Genomic DNA, 14,960 nt, shown 5'->3' with positions numbered 1-14,960 from the left:
GGAGGAAAAATGTTTGTGAGGAGCAGGTGGAGGAGGAGGAGAAGGACGAGAGGGAAGGGAATCAAGAGGAAGAAGGAGGAGGTGAGATGGAATAGCAGGAAGTGAAGATGGAAGAGGAGGAAGTGGAGATGGAAGAGGAGGAAGTGGAGGTAGATAAGTAGGTAGAAAAGAAGGAGGAGGTGGAGGAGAAGAGGTAAATGAGGGAAAATGAGGAGAAAGAGGAATAGAGGTTTGAGGAGAATGATGGAATAAGTTAATGATGAAGAAGATTTAACGAAGAAGACCGGAGGAAGAGGAGGATGAGAACAACGACAATAAACAAACGAGGAGGAGGAAAAGAGAGAATAAAGTAAGAGCCAGGAGATGCATGAGGGAAAGAATAAGGAAGAGAGTGTGTGGAAGAGTAGGCAGGCAGGTTTAACCTAACTGGAAGGGGGGAAATGAGAAAGGAGGAGGGGGTGGGGGGTCGGAGGAGAGGAGGGAGAGGTGGGAGAAGCAAGAGGGGGGCGGGGGGTGGAGGGGAGAGTAAGGGAGAGTGGAAAAGGGAGGGGGGTTGGGGTGGGTGGGGGTAGGGGGGGTAAACACGTAGGCAACTACCAAGCAGCTCATTCACTCCTGGACTGTGATAGAGGGAGGAGGTGTCGTGCCTGCCCCTCTCACCTGTAGTACCGGCCTCTGTAGTGTGTGTGTGTGTGTGTGCGCTCTATTGCTGTAATTCAGTGCCTCTTCTCGTGCCAACACGTTGAGCTAGTCGAAAAGCCACTGTATCTGTACCTGCTGTAACTGTGTTGTGATGATGTACAGTGTAAACCTTACGTAATATGGCAAGGATAACAGTACGGTGATAACTGAAAGTATTTTGGGATTGTTGTGTTTTAGCGAGTGAGGACTTTATTAGCAACATGGAGACGATACCACAGGGCAGTGCGGCTCAAGGCTTCCATACACTTGTGGGTTTCGTTGTCTGAGGTGAGTTGGAGGAGGCATGTGTTTTAACTCAATTTAGTTAAATTTAGAATCCCTAAATTTTCAATTTAGGGATTCCAATTATCTACTACAGGAGTTCCAGAATTTATATATTTTAGGGGTTCCAGGTTATCTATTTTGAGGGTATGATAATGCGTAAGTATCCACTAGGAAAATGATAAGGAAATTTCCGAACGTTTTCGTGGTTCTTTTAAACACGTGTTTAATAAGTGTCACGTGTTTTTTGTGATTGTTCTTGTATCAGGTATGAAAATTATATACAGGGATTCAATGTTAATTATTAAATTTTTTTAGTATATTTTGAGTTTCGAAAATTAGTTGTTAACGTCTATTTGATTGATTGATTTTTTATAGAAACCATACGAAGATTTTCTACAATATTTTGTAATAATTGTTTAATGATTGATGGATTTTCTTATCTAGGAAATATTGACATAACAGAAATTAGTGATGCATCGCCGGTAGCAACAACTCACCTTTTGATTCCATGTCGGAAATCATAAACGCCTGAAGCTTTGTTTTGGCTCCGTGTAAAAAAATATAAACGCCTGAGGTTTGTTTTGGTGCCATGTCGAAAAAGATGAAGGTCTAAATCTTTGAATTGGCGCAAAATCGATTATCAAAGCTCATTTCCAGCAGGTGAGCTTCACAATATGACCGCCTGGCGGAGACGAGAGCGGAAATTCAATAACATGAGACTCCTTGTTTTCTTAAATGAATTTCGATATTATTGCTCGCGTCCAAGAATACATTGAGGAGTTTTTTTCAGTATGAGTTAATTGTTTCTTAGATTTGTTATCGCGTAATTGTTTATTTCATTGATATGTTGTTCTGTTCTCTGGTGTTGTTCACTTTTGTTTACATTTGTCGTCACGCGGTTCTGTTGTTTACTTCTGTCGTCACGCGATATTTTGTTTACGTTTGCGTCACGCTATACTTTTGTTCGCATCTGTTTCACATTTTTGTTCATAAAAATCGCGTGATAATCTTCAGCACTTGCTAATTATAAGATAATTATTACCTGTGATAAAGAAGTCATTTTCTTGGTGCCCGTGGCGCCTGGCTGTCAAGGTGAGCGTCTTGGAGTGTGACCTGCGGGCTGTAATTTAGTTTGGAGTTGCTGAACTGAATCATTTATTCCTTCAGTGTTAGACGACGCCTGGAAGATCACCCTCCTTCATCATACCCAATTTTATCATCTGCAGATTTGTGCGTGTCTGTTCTGTGGCTCTTCAGTAGTTCATTGTAATCCTCCCCATTTTTTTCACTCGAGTTTCTCATTATATTAAAATTGTAAATAGTGAAATAAATTAGCTTCACTAACTTCATTTTATCTTTTTCCTCTTACGATTTATGTTCCACATTCCGCAATTCCCATTTTGCCCATTGCTAAATCAATCTGGTAAATTCCCTTTGCAATCCTGTTGCAATCAATCATATCATTCTTTCTGTCTGTCTAGTTTGTGGTTTCATACATTTTAGTGGTACATCAAACCTGTTCTTAAATCTGTGAAGGTTGCTTCCACGTCCTTCTCCCCCCAGCTCACTCCTGTGGCTCTCCCTACCCGTCCGGTGCTCAAGTGCTCACGTCTCTCTGAGCTCCCCCCCCCCACCCGTCCAGTGCTCAAGGGCTCACGTCTCTCTGACTCACTCGTGTGAAATAGATTGGTCATGTCCAGTTCGTCTGCGACCTTCACTCTCTTGTACGCTCTGCTCTCATCGCCTCTGGTACTGGTTTTAATGGTGTTGTTAGACTGAGGTCCATTAGCCTGTGTATTTACTACTTGTGTCTACTATCTGTGCCTGCAGGGTCGAGCTCTTAGCTCTTGGGCACCGACTTTCTAGCCGTCCGTTGTTTTGTGTACTAACAACGTATTTTGCTCTATTATATCTACTGCACACATCTTTCTCTATCGAGCGATTAGCTCTTGGACCCCGCATGTCTAATCAATCTATTTTCCTCTATTATATCTACTACATATATTTCTCTCTAACACACGCGCACACACAGATTCCCAAGAAGCAGCTAGTAACAGCTGTCTAACACCCAGGTACTTATTTACCGATAGGTGAACGGGTGTATCAGGGTGAAAGAAACTCTGCACATTTGTTTCTGCCTCCGCCAGAAATCGAACCCAGGCCCTTAAGACTACGACCCCCGAGCGCTATCCACTCAGCCGCGAGGCCCCCTACAGGTCCTGTGGCCCCTACAAGGCGGTGTGTGTGTGTGTGTGTGTGTGTGTGTGTGTGTGTGTGTGTGTATGTGTGTGTGTGTGTGTGTGTGTGTGTGTGTGTGTGTGTGTGTGTGTGTGTGTGTGTGTGTGTGTGTGTGTGTGTGATGTGTTTGAGCTGTCTGTTTGTACACCGAACCGTGAGTTACGGTCAATGAATTAAGTAGGTCTCGCGCAAGTTAACAAAGGTGATGGGGTGTCATCTGATGGTGTGTGTGTGTGTGTGTGTGTGTGTGTGTGTGTGTGTGTGTGTGTGTGTGTGTGTGTGTGTGTGCGTGTGTGTGTGTGCACACAATTGAATTCAAAATTTGCCTTTGCAAATTACATTGCTACTTCTGATTATTTGTATTACTACAACGTTGCGCTGCCGTTCAAACTAGAGCACACATCTGTTTGCCTGCACGCCCAGGGCCGCCAAACTCCTCGAGTGCTCTCTGAGACAATCATTCTAAACCGCAGGTTTTGCGTCTCTGTGTGAAGGGAAAACTTAACGGGATCTAATATTTCCGTAACCACTGCTGCCCTGCGACGCATTCAGAATTATTCTGGACCGATTTTTTGTAAATAAATTGTGTAATATCACCGAACGATGCGCTCTGGTACATTGAAGATAGTTCGGATGGTCTATTAGTTATTATTGTATACTTATTATGAATTATCTAGGAATTAACAAACAAATATGGACATTATTGATTCAGAACTCCTTGTGTTGCTCAGGAATTATTTGATCAATGTTTCGCTGGGATCAACAAAGGAATGTTGAGTTACTAAGCTTCACAAGGGGGCTTAGAGTCCAAAATTGTGTTGGAGTTTGAAAAGAGTGTAATAAATAAACTTTAGCTATCAATCGAGCACATCATCCAACATCAATCGAGTGCAACAGACATCTATTGTCCATTAATCGAGAACAACATATACATTTTTGTCATCAATCAAACATATCTTTTATCTTTCAACTATCAATCAAGTAGAGTTATTTTTCGTTTATTAATTGAGTACAATACCTATCTCTTCACCATCATTCGAGTACAACACGTATCTGTTCACCATCATTCGAGTACAACACGTATCTCTTCACCATCATTCGAGTACACCATGTGCCTCTCGACCCTTCACTCTGATCTACTTGCAAAGGATTCTTTAAGTTACTGAGGTCTTAGTCTCATTGTTCCAAGACACTTTCCAGTCTTGGCGAGCTTGGCAAGGCCCCCAAATGTCAATCTCTGATTTATTTGAACTTTAAATAATTTAAACAAAGTTTTGTCTGATGTGTATCCTTGAAATAATTGTTTTTGCGCTTTTTTCGTGTAGATTTATGTTAATAATATCATTATTTATTGGTATATTGAAATAATAGAAAAAAACACATAAAGCTTAGTACATACAACACATAAAGCTTAGGACATACTACACATAAAGCTTAGTACATACTACACATAAAGCTTAATAAAAAAAAACACTAAGGCTTTAGTAATATGTATCAAAGAAAACGGTCACCTTGTCCGACCAATTTGTTCATTAACTCAAGTAAATCACAATGACATGATTTATTACTGAAGCTCGTGACTAAGGAGCACCCAGGTCGCTTGTTCGATCCGGTACTATTCCCAAGATTTTCTCAATATATATATTAATATAAATTTCCCTCTATATATATCCCAATTCTGTAGTATAGGGTGTCTTCTAATTTGGCTTCTCGACATTACGTCACGTAATCTTTCCAATATACTGTAATGTAATCTTACGACAGCAGGAAATTAATTAAATATAGACATAGATTTAATTGGTAAGAAAGTTCACTGAAACGTTTATCATACGTTTCAGTGAACTTTCAGTGAACCTACTCACTCACACTATACCTGAAATCCTCGGCCCTCATCACTTTCATCTCCCAAACCTGTTCATTTTCCCTCTTAATATTTCCTATTTCTGTCCAGTATTTACAGGAACATAAGTGATGACCCAATCCGTCTGCATTATCGACAGTTCCATTAATGTATTTTCCATTAATTCACTCAAAAACATATAATAAATGTTTTCTTAAATATGTTCGATAACTAGCAAGATATAAAGGAATAAATGAAAAAAACAGTTAATGACGAGTGCTAATGCATAATAGATTCTTTTCGACAGTCGTAAATATTCTACATAATTTGAGGATTCAGGATGAACGACGAAGGGCATTGGGTGCAACAGTAACGAGGCGAAACGAGATTAGCTGTTTGTTCACCCAATAGGACAGTCAACGAGCATTACAATTACCTGCAATGCTTGCGTCACATCTCAGGTCTCAGCTCTGGTAGGGGGAGGCTCTTGAGCAAAGGAGGTCTCAGCTCAGGTAGGGGGAGGCTCTTGAGCAAAGGAGGTCTCAGCTCTGGTAGGGGGAGGCTCTTGAACAAAGGAGGTCTCAGCTCTGGTAGGGGGGAGGCTCTTGAACAAAGGCGGTCTCAGCTCTGGTAGGGGGAGGCTCTTGAACAAAGGAGGTCTCAGCTCTGGTAGGGGGGAGGCTCTTGAACAAAAGAGGTCTCAGCTCTGGTAGGGGGAGGCTCTTGAACAAAGGTCTCAGCTCTGGTAAGGGAGGCTCCTGAACAAACGAGTTCTCTGGTCTGATAAGAAAGCATCACGTGTTTACTTCGAATCAGATTGTATCAGTCTTTATATACCGTGTATTTCAGTGCCTCGTAGTCAACTTGTCCCCTTACAAAGACCGTCGCTTTTCACTCGTATGCGTTACATAAGGCGAAAAATTGTCGTACTAGAAAATGGAAGCGGCTGGCGAAAGTGACGTACTGTTCCTTTCTGTTTTGGGTTCTCTGGTAGGATAGAAGAGGACACTTTAAATTGACCGTTTTCTTGACGTTGGCAAACCTTAGGAGGACGGGATGTCGCAGCAACTGTATCTGGTCTAGGAGAACGTGACAATGCGCGGGGAACATTAGAATAAGAAGAGAATACTAAGAGTAAGCAAGAGGAAACTTAATTTTGCTTGCCGCTATTTGTTAACGATGTAGAGAGAGAGCTAACGAGGCGAGTGATTTTCCGTAGGTAGTCTTTGTGTCTCACACACACACACACACACACACACACACACACACACACACACACACACACACACACACACACACACACACACACACACACACACACACGAATGCCACGACCCAGTAGCACACATTATACGACAAAGCATCGGCTATACCACGTTGAGAATACATCTTCTCCTCCTTACTAGCGACACGAACGAGGGAAGTTGATGAACATTTTTTTTTATATGTCATCTAGCTGCCGGAAATGCCTGTGGTGAGACATGGTAGCTAGCTACTCCTGAAATTATCTCTTAACAATTCGTCCCGAGTGTGTGTGTGTGTGTGTGTGTGTGTGTGTACTCACCTAGTTGTACTCACCTAGTTGTGCTTGCGGGGGTTGAGCTCTGGCTCTTTGGTCCCGCCTCTCAACTGTCAATCAACAGGTGTACAGGTTCCTGAGCCTATTGGGCTCTATCATATCTACACTTGAAACTGTGTATGGAGTCAGCCTCCACCACATCACTTCCTAATGCATTCCATTTGTCAACCACTCTGACACTAAAAAAGTTCTTTCTAATATCTCTGTGGCTCATTTGGGCACTCAGTTTCCACCTGTGTCCTCTAGTGCGTGTGCCCCTTGTGTTAAACAGCCTGTCTTTATCAACCCTGTCGATTCCCTTGAGAATCTTGAATGTGGTGATTATGTCCCCCTAACTCTTCTGTCTTCCAACGAAGTGAGGTTTAATTCCCGTAGTCTCTCCTCGTAGCTCATACCTCTCAGCTCGGGTACTAGTCTGGTGGCAAACCTTTGAACCTTTTCCATTTTAGTCTTAACCTTGACTAGATATGAACTCCATGCTGGAGCCGCATACTCCAGGATTGGTCTGACATATGTGGTATATAATGTTCTGAAAGATTCCTTACACAAGTTTCTAAAGGCCGTTCTTATGTTAGCCAACCTGGCATATGCTGCTGCCGTTATCCTCTTGATATTAGCTTATGATATGATATGAGCTATGAGCATGAGATATGTGTGTGTGTGTGTGTGTGTGTGTGTGTGTGTGTGTGTAAAAGTGCTCCTCGAAAGTGCTTAAGAAGGGTTTTTCAAGACTTTTGGAAGATGCTTTCTAAGAGTGCCTTCAGAGAATACATTTCGTGATTTATCGGCTGAGATTTCTTTCCAAGAGTGTCTTGACAAGGGTAATGTGAAAGTCTCAAGTGGAGTGCAATTGAAGAAATTCATAGTGTAAACTAAGAGCTTAATGATATACCTAAGCGTCCCTGATAGAACATATTCATTCATTTACGGACTGAAATGGTATTCAAACATCACAATGCCATAAAAGCTTGTATCAGTCGACTTGAGAATGATCCAGGACCGACCGAAACGTCGTCGTCCCTTCACCTTCTAGTGTGTGGTCTGGTCAACAGCTTGTATCAAAATAGCAAAGAAGCCCATTAAACAATGTACTTCGCATTTCATTATCAAATTATCGAGTTGTTTTTATAACTCAGGTTTTTTAAGCTGAATCTAATTTCTGGCATTCAGTATGACATTCTCCCGTAAGTGAATGTGAAGATGAAAGGTGAAATAAGTGCATTGTCCTTGATATGTTTATAATGAGTTCCAGGCGAGTTTGGTGCTTTTGTATCGGGTTAATTGTGTGTTTAGTTAAATGTTAGTAAAGCACTTGATGTTAAGTGTCATTGCCAATATTGTTATTGCTTTTTAACAATATTTTATTATCTAAAAAGTATGTTTGTTTTGGAATTTTGGAGTTATGTTTATGGTTTTTATTAAATTTATCAATATTTTTTTTTTTGTATTTGCTTCGAAAATTTTGACAATGCATTAAAAACGTTTTATTTTGCAGTATGTAATGTGTTATTTTTTTCGTTTCAGGTGAGTGTTTGCTCTCTTTTCATCTGGGCGAAAAAGGGAAAAAGGAAAAATTTATGAAAAAAGCTCTGAAGGAATGGCGCTGTTTCCCTCTCCAGATTGTTCAGACGTACGTGTTAATATGGATGCATGAGATTGTCCTTCAAAAGCCTACATGTTTTCTCTTCTTGGATCTCTTGAGCAGACTTCTTTTCTCTTCTTGGTTTGTGTAATGTGTTTATTTTTATCCCATACATCCCATTCCTGAGGCATCGACGGCAGGGAGGATAGAGCGGAACTTTGGCACTTTGTGCCTTGCACAATGGTGTCTACTTAGTCCATAATGGCACTCATCCCCCTACTCTCTTCCTTACACTTTATCAACGCTTCCTCCTCGCTCTCATTCTGGGTTTTCTTCTCGGTCCATCATGTTATTTTTCTGGTCTATTGACTCTTTCTCTGTCCCACACGCACACACCTTCACTATGCATCTTTTACTTGCTTCTTACTCCACTTGTGACGTCTCTCACTAATCCATCCATCCTCCCTCCTTCCCTCTCTATTCCTTCTTGTTTCCCTCCGTCCCTCTACCCCTCCTACACACCTGGTCACTGACCTGTGTGTGGCAGGTGTGGCAGGCCAGTGTGTGACTGAGGAAGGTGGGCAGAGGCGTGATGCTGGCGATGCAACACTGCACATCTGGAACGGACCCCCCGTCCCACCTCCTGCTCCACCTGCCACTTCTTGTCTTCCTGCCTCTCCTACCCTTACCCTCCTTCTTTCTTATTACCTTTTATATTTTCTAGAAAAATATTCTTTTCTAGCACCCCTCCTCCTGCTTATTCCTATTCTATTTACTGCCTCCTCCTCCTACCCTTTTTTCCCCTCCTACTGTTACTACTATTAATTATACTGCCATCCCATCCTTTATTCCCCCATTTCTCCCTTCCTCCTCCTTTCTACCTATTATTCTACTATTCTACTGGTTCTACTCCCTCTGTCTCACTTCATGGAGTCCACCGACTTCCTCCTACTCACCCCATCTTTCATTTTAGGAATATAAGAACCTTTTACCTACACACCTTCCCTTCCCAAGTAAAGGAAGTATGTACTCTCTAACATACCCCGCCTCGTGAGCTCACACCACCTTTTTGATGACGTTCGAGTAAAATTAATAGCTTCACGACGTCTTCAGGAGAACTCGTTTAAAGTTTTTTTTTAAGCGACGTTAAACTGCATTATACCTGTCAGGAGGAGCCATTACATGTGCATGACTGTGGGCTTAAACACTTGATATCTGCACTGAAGTTTTACGAGCAGCTGTGGCGAGGAATGCGGTCGCCACCTAAATATTATGTTATGTCCCGCTGTTAAGCAGAGCGGGCATTCTGCCTTGATTCTGTTACAACTGGCATGCAGTCCTTGCTCCTCTCCGGTAAGGCTTTGATTCTATCAGGTGGATGTTCTGCCTTGATTCTGTTCGCTGGCCATAATCCTATCCCGTGTCTCCAGTGTAGGCGATGAGTCACAATAACGTGGCTGAAGTATGTTGACCAGACCACACACGAGAAAATGAAGGGACGACGACGTTTCTGTCCGTCCTGGACCAATCTCAAGTTGATTGTGTATTGTGGATTCTCAAGTTTTCCAGTGTATTTGTATTAAATGCATAATTACTCTAAATTTGAGCGTCAACATATTTTAATTAAGAATTGTATTTTTGTTTTTATAGAGGAGTTGAGCTTTCCATTAATCACACGTGTGATTAGTACATAAGTAGTACGAGTCTCTCCTAAGTTGTATTTGTTTATCAACTATTCTCAGTATTCAACAGGGTTTGTAAATTTCCAGTTAGAGCATAAGAAATATTTAACTTGCTAATTCCCGTTGATTTTTTTTTCTGAAAAAAAAAAAATGGTAGAGGTCTTACTGTTGGATGAGAATGTCTATTATTGACAGTATGTATGTGAGTGTGAGCTCATTGCTTGTGTAGTCCCATGGCACACGACCGGTCTTCATTGGTGTTTTGTTTACATTGATGTTCTGTTTACATTATTAAAGTGTTTACATTGTTGATCTGTTTTCTCATTGGTGTTCTGTTTATATTGCTATTCTGATATCGTTCCTGTTCTGATATCATTGTTGTTCTGATATCATTGGTGTTTTGTTTATATTATTGTTTTATTTACATTGCTGATAAGTTTACATTTCAGCTCTGTTTACTTCGTTTTTGTGTTTACTTTCCTGTTTATATTGCTTCTCTGTTTATTTCTGAGTAATATCAACAAGAGTTCTTCACTCCCAGAGTGTACTCTATTACTACAGTGTAGGCACAAGTCTTCACTTCACAATGTAGTCATTCCCTACTACTTTACAATTGCTTTCTTTTGTGTAGCTTTCATGATAAGTATATTGATATACATTTGTTCTTTGTTTGTTATTGTGACATCATCCAGTGTGTGTGTGTGTGTGTGTGTTTTTAACTGTTGCTTACGAAGAATATTAATGTTGCATTGTAATGTTTAGTGATGTGTGTCTATATCTCTCGTCTCTTTCTCTCTCTCTTCTTCTATGTTTGTTTCTCTTTTTCTCTCGTTCACTTTTACTCTTTTAATTAATTTTCTTTTCGTTTTATTTATTTTCCGTTTTCTTTCTATATAATTTCGTTCTTTTTTAATTTTCTTTCTTTTTCTCACTATGTTTGTCTATAATTTTTCTTTGTTTCCATATTTACCCTTCTCTCATTCTCTCTATATTTATCTGTGAATCTATTAATTTTTCATTCTGTAGGTTTTTCTCTTCCTATCTTTTCATCTCGGTCTATTTTTCAAGTTTCCTCTGTCTGTCTGTCTGTCTGTCTGTCTGTCTGTCTGTCTGTCTCTCTCTCTCTCTCTCTCTCTCTCTCTCTCTCTCTCTCTCTCTCTCTCTCTCTCTCTCTCTCTCTCTCTCTCTCTCTCTCTCTCTCTCTACCCCTTTCCTCCTAATCTCCCAAACCATTTCCTATGTCACATAAGACCAGGCATTACCTCTTTACCTCACAGCATAATAGGTGTTAAGCAATGGTGTGCCTGCAAGGTATTTGTTCAATTATTTTGATGGTAGTAATTACGAATCGCCAGCAGGCTCAATTTCCACCACGACCTGTGTATGTGACGCTCTTCCTGCAACCCATCGTTATCGGCATTGCGCCATCTATGTTGCCATTTATCACCATTATCACTAGAAGTCGCTATGTGTTGCCTTGCACCATAGACTCCAGCAAACGCCATAGGAATGCTGTCACTTATTTCCTCCCAGGAGTCAACATTGGCCTCATTGTTATTGGTTTGGGTCTCGATGATATTCAGTTGAAGTTTGTATTGAAATGTCTTCTTCTGGGTCTAAATAAGGATTTTGTTTTCGATGGGATGGCTTTCGAAGCTGGGTGTATGTGGGCTGAAGCCGGATATATGTGCATGTTTAGGCCGCACGCAAGCACGTGTGATGTCTGTATCCTGTGTGCGCATTGATGCTGTATGAATGCATCTGTTAAGCCACGAGTTTACATGAATAAACACACTAATTAATATTATTAATTACCTGATCTTGTGTTCATTATTTTTGTCTTCGTGGTCAGGAATATGAGTGTTAGTTATGTCATAAAGGTTTTCAATTTTAGATAACCAAAATTTTAAGTCATCTTTCGTACAAGTCGAGTGAGTGGACAGAATGGCACTCATCTCCCCATCCCTTGCGAGCCCTGTCCTCGCACGCACACACGCGCGCACACACACAATGAGTGTGAGAAAGACAGTTAAAAACTGTGAAATATGACGTGAGAGAGTGAGGTATGGGGTAGAAAAGGAAGCTCCTCTTCCTTATTTCGAATTCCATTTACCTTCACAAACATATAATGTGAACAGGGCGCCCGTTATGTAATAAAATAAACATTCAAACAACGACACGAGAAAAACTTACATCTTATCGTGAGACAAATTTGCGTAAGTTTTCTTCAGACAAAAGGATTAACAAGACGACAACGAGGAAAATTATATTAGTTCAGTTTCAATAAGAAAAACTAATGTACTGCATGAAAGAGTAGGCCTAGTTTACTCAGTTGTGACATAGCAGGATGTCGTAGGTCTACTTCTCTTTGCTATCACATTTACATAACAAAATAAAGCAACTTAAAACAAATTTAAAGAAGCACATTATCCAAGAAGTTCTCTATTTCCTTTTTAAATTTTTTAAAATTTCACCCATTAAGAAAACATTAGAAATAATGAAAAATACCGAAAGATGCTCATCTTGATAAACCAGGTGTTTGAGGTTCGTGTCATTATCACTGGTGTTTAAGGTATATTTTCTCTTTGGCAGACTCATCCGTATGTTTCTCTCGATATGGTGTGAGAGCGTTTGCCATGAGTTTGACCTCGGCGGGTATGGGTTTCCACACAGATTTGTTTACGAAATCTGATATAACTGACGTCAGGGGTTCAATCCTCTTGCATATTGCTAAATGTAAGTTTTCCTTGAGTTTATAGATTTCTACTTTGGCATACTTTCTCTTTCAAACATTTTACGTTGTGTAAATAGAGGGAAGGTATCGTTCCTATTTTATTCCATAATGTTATTATCTGTAAAAGCCTCAATATTTTGAGTAGTTGCAGGAAAGCATAATTTAAATGCAGATAAATGGCAATAATGATATTTATTAATTTAAAATCTGTAGCCGTCATTAACAGGAAGACATTACAGTCTCTGTGTTGCAAGCTCCTCACAATCAATTATAGCAGGAAGCGTAGTAACAACTTTCCTTTGGCCAAGTTAATTGGGAGATGAGAAGTATCATTGGACGTTATTGGGTACAGTCAGCCTCACTAGCAATGTCGTCACGTTTGTATTATGTAACGTGTGTCGTGGGAAGAGGTGTACGCGGACCGTAGTGGACATAGTATTGGGACGAAAATATTCGGAAATGCATATAATCGCTTGAGTTTGATAATAATCTACAGCCTTGGTAATCGAGAGAGCTTATAGGAAAAGGCCTTTGTATTTGGTGCCGGAAATGCTTGTACTTGATATTTCATCTGGTAGAGAACACAATGGCTAACTCCAACCTGATTTCCAAGACACCTAAATGCAGGAAAAGGTTAACACAGTCGCACTAGAAATCGCGTTGTATTCTAACAGGACATGACAGTCAAAAGGGAATTGTTCAGTTATGCTTGTTTAAAGACTTTAGCTGGCCAACTCAGAGCTACACTCTTACGATGGTTGGTATCCTAGGGCTCCAGGTGACCTAATTAGGGGCTCCTCTGTTACAATGCCTGGTGTCCTAGGGCTCCAGGTGACCTAATTAGGGCTCCTCTGTTATAATGCCTGGTGTCCTAGGGCTCCAAGTGATCTAGTTAGGGCTCCCCTGTTACAATGCCTGGTGTCCTAGGGTTCCAAGTGCCCTAGTTAGGGCTCCTCTGTTATAATGCCTGGTGTCCTAGGGTTCCAAGTGCCCTAGTTAGGGCTCCTCTGTTACAATGCCTGGTGTCCTAGGGGCTCCAAGTGACCTAGTTAGGGCTCCCCTGTTACAATGCCTGGTGTCCTAGGGCTCCTGCCTACCCTGTTACGATTCTGTACCTGCTGGACGTTGTACCCCGCTTGCCCTGTCACTAGGCGGGTCCGGTCCAACCTTTAGAAACCGGTTTTATAATCCATGTCAACGTCTACTACTTTTTATTAATTTACACCCATTTACTGCACCAATTTACTTACCAATTTTAGGAAGTTATTTTCTACGTACCCTTCACTCTTCTTTGTGTATACTTTATTGTGTATTTTTAAACAGTTCTTTGTATAGAGCAAAGCATTTTTGTTCAGTATCAGACTTAATTTCTCCTAATATTTTTCGTTCTGCATTCTTAAGTGACTTTGTATTTTTCTCTACACCTTTGCTCTTTTTTTTCTATCTTGGGGTGTCTTAATTATCTGCTGCATCATTGTAATTGTCTATATCACCTTGTCCTCTGGTGTTTTCACCTCCCCTAACCTCCAACCTCTTCTGAAAAACACTTTTACACTTGTTTGCCCGTGTGTGACTTTTTTGCCACTGTGACTTTTTTGCCCTTGTGACTTTTTTGCCCTTGTGACTTTTTTGTCCTTGTGACTTTTTTGCCCTTGTGATTTTGTAACATCCGGGACTGTATTGCCAGTGGGACTTTTTTTTACCCGTTAGACTTTATTGCACTTGGGACTTTTTTGTTTGCAGGACGTTTTTACCACTATGACTTTTTTTGTGCTTGGGAAGTTTCAGCCCGTTTATGTATAAATGAATATGAAGAGTCTCAGTACGTTTTTCTGCTCCATATTCTCTCTGGAGTACGTTCCTCTGCTCCAGATTATGTCTGGAGCACGTTCCTGTGTTCCTTATTACCCCTGAGAGTTGACTTGCCTCCTGGTTATTGTCTGGGTGCGAGAATCTTTCATTCAGTTGGGCTCTGTGTGTGGACTCTCTCACATATCCTGAGACCAAACAAGTTATTAAAGTACCTCCCTGAGCATTATTTAGACGTATAGAACGAACATCTGAAAATGCTGGTTGGTAAGCCTTGAAAATAAATTGAATGATTAATTAGAGCACGTATGTTCGTTTCATATATATCAATTCAGGACCAAAATATATTTTCTCGTTCCAAGATAATAAAATATGTTATTTGGGAAGTCAAAGAGAGCGTTGCTTTAAAATATACAAGATGTATTTGAGACATTAACGCTACATATTCTCAACACCAGGTGAGATATAGGGTGATGGGCTTTGTCAAGGTTTAATATAGCGAAACTTGTACTGTATCAATGGAGTGTTTG

The 14,960-nt window shown here is 40.6% G+C and overlaps 1 protein-coding gene across 4 annotated transcripts in view; it reads left to right on the top strand.

The window, feature by feature from the left end:
- Positions 1-14,960, top strand: part of f (espin protein forked) — a 350,799-nt gene that overhangs the window by 139,355 nt on the left and 196,484 nt on the right. For 2 of the 4 annotated variants that reach the window (XM_069316356.1, XM_069316355.1), the window contains exon 1: positions 627-969. The exons of the other annotated variants lie outside the window; for them this stretch is intronic. The gene's annotated coding sequence lies outside the window, so the exon portion shown is untranslated. Of the gene's footprint in view, positions 1-626; positions 970-14,960 lie in introns of those variants that run through there. 4 annotated transcript variants of the gene reach the window in all.

The sequence above is a fragment of the Procambarus clarkii genome, chromosome 83 (assembly GCF_040958095.1).
Source record: "Procambarus clarkii isolate CNS0578487 chromosome 83, FALCON_Pclarkii_2.0, whole genome shotgun sequence".
Lineage (NCBI taxonomy): Eukaryota > Metazoa > Arthropoda > Malacostraca > Decapoda > Cambaridae > Procambarus > Procambarus clarkii.
This window is presented reverse-complemented; position numbering and strand designations above follow the sequence as displayed.